Here is a 5,741-nt window from a genome sequence, read left to right as displayed (position 1 = left end):
TTAGCGTAGAGCGTACAGTGTGTGTAATTACGTCGGTAGTACCCTTCTCCCACTTTATTCCCTGGCATCTCGTGTATTCCACTCTTTATCGTTCCACCCCGACCCTGTCGCTTTTGCATCTCCCGGGCCCAGCCCGCCGCACGTTGGCGACCCGTTAACCATCGCTAACTGCTTACGGCACGTTCAGCCCTCATTCTCGTGCTGGCTCATGCGACCCTCTGGGATTACGACTGGGACGGGTTGTCGAGAGAGAGATAACTTTCTTTGTATTTTTTTTTCTTTTTTTTTTTTTTTACACATTTCCAATCTCGCGGTGCGAACCCGCCGAGTCGATCTTATCAGCTACCGCGTTCCGATGTCCTGTGTATGGATGGTACCGGGTCGTTTCCAATAATTCCCCCGACGCCGGTAATACACTGCTCGCAGGCGTCTATGCATTTTAATACGACGTCGCGATATGCATAGACGCCCGGCGTCTACACAATACCGATATATGCATTGTACCGGGTCGACCCCCATCCCCTCTAGGCCGTCCGTGGCGTCGCCTTGGATCCCCGCGACACCGACGTCTCGCGGACCCCACGTAGGACCCACGGAAGTACGCAGGACCGACAACCCTAATAAACCAGACCCCCCCCGCTTCCCGGGGAGAGACACCATGGGAACCTGGCTGATGCGCGTCTTTGTTCGAGATTATCCTTGCATATTGTAACGCGTAATCCTCGGCGTCATTGTCCTTCGTTAAATTTTCCCTGCATTGTTCATTATAATCGAATGGGCCGGGTATACAAATTGCGTAAGACCGGGGATATTCGTATGGCAATGCCGTCGTGTCGTTTACTTGGTAAATTACGCGGATACCTCAGTTTGTATCCACTTTGCCGCGTGACGGAAAGTTTCGTCCCGGGTCGATCGGCCGACGCGATCTCTTGGGTTTCCGGTTCGTGACTTCAGGATTTCGTACGACGAGGAGCAACAACTTCCTGGCCGCGTCCTGGCTGGTACAATTTACAAGTTTCGTCATATGCAAGCTCACGTCGGGACGTACGCAATTCACGTAGCGATTACGCGCGTCGATAGGCGCTTCCGGTTTGTAGGCCCGGGGGGGTTGGGAGCAGGGGGGGGACGACGTCTAGGTTGGGACGCTTCAGCTAGGTGTGAGACCTCTTGCTCTATCGATTATCCATATTCGTCCCAAGAGGGTTATCGTCTTCGTTGTTGATATTACTTTCATTAATGACGTAAGTTACGAGCGATAGCGAATTCGTCGTCACCCTGTATAAGGGGGTGACTTGTTGATCGACGGCGCTTTTGGCTCGGCAATGTATTTCTTGGAGGTTGACGCGGAGGTGAATTTATTTTTTATGTCGTTAATCTTCTTTTTTTTTCGGGGTAAATTTTTGTTTATTTTATTTTTTTTTTTTTGGGAAATTTCGTTTTTATCTCATTCGAGTCTTAAGCCACGTTCACACGGCGGCAATGGGCATCCGATGGTAATTTCCCGGAGATGGCATTGATCGTTGTGCATTGTCCAATTGGTAATGCGCTGATCGATCGATCGATCGATCGATCTATCGATACGGTGAAATGGGATTGGCCGGAACGATTGGCAATATACGCTCGGTAGCAATATATGTGCATATTATATACGGAGATAACGTGAGAGATAATATAGGGGGTGAATATACCTGGGATGTGTATGGGAGTTGCATAACGAAGACACGTAGAAGGTGGGTGGGTGGGTGGGTGGGTGGGCAGCTTCGTGTCCCACAACATCATGCATAACAAGCGGGACGGGGGCCTCCCTTTATCATATATCCCGGCTATCGGAGATAGCGCTATCCAATCCCTGAGCTATTCGTCGTACCGACGGGGGTTCGTTCGCACGTCTATCGGCGTCGCGACGCTTCGTTAATTTGGAAAGCCGGGCACGCCTCGCGACGCTCCTTGGGCTTCGTCGGTCTTTGACGCGCGGCGATGCGAGACGAAACTTTGAGTCCCGTCGGAGATACGAAGAATTCGAGGCGGATCGAATGTGGATGCTGATTCGTTTTGAGAGGGACTGTCCAAAATTAGGATGCTGTACGATAATGGTAATCGTTAGTTTGTCGTTAGAGATTTTTTTTGAGGATTGTCATAAAATTTTTTTTTTCTGAGTTCAACATTTTTCTTGTTTTTTTTTTTCCCTTGCTTTGGGGTGCTCTGTTTTTTTTTTGCCGTTTTTGCTTTTCAATTCAGCGAATCTTTCGACAGTCGCGCGATTTTCAATTTTTTGGTTACGTTGCGAATTGCAGATTCCGGACTCGGTCCATTCGCCGGGTCGGATCTAACCGACGATTCGATGCCCGCTAAGAAGCCCGTGGTAATAATGCGACGATTTAAGGGTGTTAAGGTTAAGGGTGGGAGAGGCGCTCGAGGCCAATATACAGTTTACTAAGGGCGAGCTAAGGGTTGTACAGGGTGCGGCTGTGAGGTCGACAGGTCACTGGTTCTATCCACTTGCCGAGCGCCGAAGGGGCGGCAGGAGAGGAGCCTAGTAGGTAATCGAATAATTCGCAGGCTGAGCACGACCCGGTGCTAAACTAGGATAATTCGCGGTCGAGCAAAAATGGCGGCTTGGCAGGACCAACGGTGGAAAACGATTCGACGGGGCTCTGGGTGCTATAAAATATCGACGTAGAAGCGAATTAGCCGTTTCACTCTTTTCTCCGGCTGTCAGCCATCCACCGGGTCTTTGGACGTTACGCGACCTCAGGGTCACGGGGTCCCCGTCCGAGTCGCATTTCGATGGAATTGAAAAGTCCCGCAAGGTGCCAAATAAATTCCGTAAATTTATGTCCTCGGGGGGTGGTTCGAAGCGCGGGAGGCAAATTTTTATTTATACCGGAAATGGACCGGGTCGTCGTAGCCGACGGTACACGGGGTGCAGGTAAGGTGGGTAACCGAGCAGCATGGGGTCTGCGCTCACGCCACCGTCGATTTAGCTGTCCTCGTGCAAGTAGGTAGGTCGAACGACGTGATCAATCATTCATGGTTCGAGGCTAAGAGGTTCATGGGTCAACCAAACAAGTGAGATGAAAATGATCACTCCTTTCCTTGGACTCTGTCGACCCTTATGGTCTAACAGATTGGGTTCCCCCCCTTTTTTTTTCCCCCGTTGCCACCTAACGAGACTTGGTTCAGGTTGTTCCCAGATCATCTCAGCCAGACTCTGGTCTGCCCTTTGACCTTCGCGTCATGCACGGGACTTCGTGAAACAGGTTCACGGTGCCCAGGGCATCGAGCGAACTGTTTGGGAAGAAAAAGGGTCCAGATCCCGACGCAGATTCCCTGGGTCGAACCTTCTTTGTATTTGCATCACGTATTTCTATCCGAATCTTCCATCAAGTCATCCCTTCGACAGCTACCCAACCCTCGCGATCTCCACTCGCCCCGGCTCAATAGCTTCTCTGCTCCCCGTGGTTCCGTGGTCTATCGTCTTCTCCATCCAGTGGACCTGGTCAAGGTCAAATGGCACCGGTACTGGTGGGACAGCACTGATTTCGTTATCATCCTGTGACCATGGATCGAGGACGGGGTTGGTATACCTACCCCGGGGTAAATCCTCAGCATCCCTTGTTGAAATATTTTATACAGGATTTTGTTTCAAAGACAAAAAAAAACAAAAAGAAAAGGTCTCCACTATAACCTCCAGACCAAGTGGTACGTGGGCCGTTTTTTATCTTCGTAGTCTTGCGATTCGCCATTTTTGACTTTGTATCACGTGATATCATCTACGCGTCTTGCCCCCCCTCCCCCTTCACCCCCCCACCTCGTCTCACCATGACGTCACTCTTCTCGTACGTTGCGTCGGAGTTATGCGCTGTTATTAAATAACTTTGCCCGGGAGCCCCTGCAGCTGCTTTCTCGCCTTCGTCGAGTTCTGGATGCGCCTTTACTTAATCCTGCGATCATCCCACTGATAACGCCGACTTCGTATGAACTTCTAATTCCGTAAATCTGCTGTACGTTAAATATCTACTATTAACCGGATTCTTCAGGATGCGCCTCTATTTAATCCTGCGATCATCCCACTGATAACGCCAACTTCTTATCAACGTCTAATTTCGTAAATCTATCGTATGTTAAATATCGATACACGTACGAGTACATATATCGGGAGGTGTGTCTAGCCGTATGCACGATCTTACACGTGGTACCAAGGTGAAAGATAAATTTCTAGAGTTCGATCCACGGATGGTCCAGATCGTAAGGGATGCTGCGGAGGGAGAACGATTGGCTAACAGAAGACGATTAGATATCCTCTACTATTAGCCGGATTCTTCAGGATGCGCCTCTATTTAATCCTGCGATCATCCCACTGATAACGCCAACTTCTTATCAACGTCTAATTTCGTAAATCTATCGTATGTTAAATATCGATACACGTACGAGTACATATATCGGGAGGTGTGTCTAGCCGTATGCACGATCTTACACGTGGTACCAAGGTGAAAGATAAATTTCTAGAGTTCGATCCACGGATGGTCCAGATCGTAAGGGATGCTGCGGAGGGAGAACGATCGGGTACCAGAAGACGATTAGATATCCTCGACTATTAGCCGGATTCTTCGGCGTCGTCTTTCGTCACGAGGAAAGTGCAGTCGGCGTCGTATTAATGGGTAGCACGCTACGAGGGTACGGCCCTGGCATTAGTTTTTCAAATCTGCCGCCCCCGATATCCACGTACTCGGAATAGCTAACATAGCTTCGACTTGGATTTCAATCACTGAAGGTCTTACCTTGTACCCATGGACCCCAGCATCCCATGGGAGATGAACGAATTATATCTTAAGTGATCGCGCAAGTAAATGCAGTCTGTTGGATTGCATCGCCTGAACCCGTTGAGCGATTCGTGCTTGGTAAGTGACGACAGCGACGACCAATCGGCATTGCGGAAATGCGGTGACGTGATTTCGAGATATTTTCGAGATTCGACATGGATCTTTATGCTAAATGGTGAAAAAGTGACGTTGACTTTGTTTTTAGCTATACTCTCGATCTGCTGTTGAATCATTGAAATTTTCAGAGAAACTCAAAAAAAAAAAAATGCTTCTGCCCAGGGGATCATCGATCTACCTGCGTCTGGACCGAAAGACCGAAGAAAAAACTGCGGAGAGAATTATCACGCGTTCGTTCGGAAAGCCTATAAACTGACGAGATCGGGATCTAGCGATGGCCTGACGATTACAGTCGTTAGAAACAATTGACTGTCGTCCGCTACGTCGAAATGACGTCTGACCATGTACCGTAATTGCAGTATGGTCGCTGCTACCTCGTTATAAACGGGAATCGATCGAGTATCCTGCAGCAGGTAGCGCTACAGTGTGTATTATAGCCGAGGAAACGATAAGAGACCAAGGGTTGTATTCGCAGAGAGGGTTCCTGGGGTGAAAGGGGGTGGAAGAGAGGGGAGAGAGAGAGAGAGATACGATAATAGTCGAGGAAAGAAAGTTTGAGCGTCACGTGCTCCGAATAGCCGTCGGTGAGATCGAGCGTGCGGGAAAATCGCTGAAAACTAGTAGAGACACAGGGTATAACTAGGGGAATTGGTAATGGTACCGGTGAAGTGATACCGTCGCACTCTGTTCTTCTGGTCTCGATTGTCGTCGTCGTAGCACTCTAGTCGTCGATCACCCTGGGGGTAAAATAGAGCGGTGGACCTAGAAGAGTCGTCCTACTCATCCGGGGGCGAGGGGGGG

At 49.4% G+C, this 5,741-nt stretch overlaps 1 protein-coding gene across 3 annotated transcripts in view; it reads left to right on the top strand.

The window, feature by feature from the left end:
• The window catches only part of LOC107268593 (teneurin-a), a 233,321-nt gene that overhangs the window by 6,058 nt on the left and 221,522 nt on the right, over window positions 1-5,741 (top strand). The gene's annotated exons all lie outside the window — the stretch shown is intronic.

Source organism: Cephus cinctus, unplaced genomic scaffold (assembly GCF_000341935.2).
Source record: "Cephus cinctus unplaced genomic scaffold, Ccin1 Ccin1_scaffold0566, whole genome shotgun sequence".
NCBI classification, from domain to species: domain Eukaryota; kingdom Metazoa; phylum Arthropoda; class Insecta; order Hymenoptera; family Cephidae; genus Cephus; species Cephus cinctus.
Note: the sequence above shows the minus strand (reverse complement) of the source record. Positions and strands in the feature narration are given on the sequence as shown.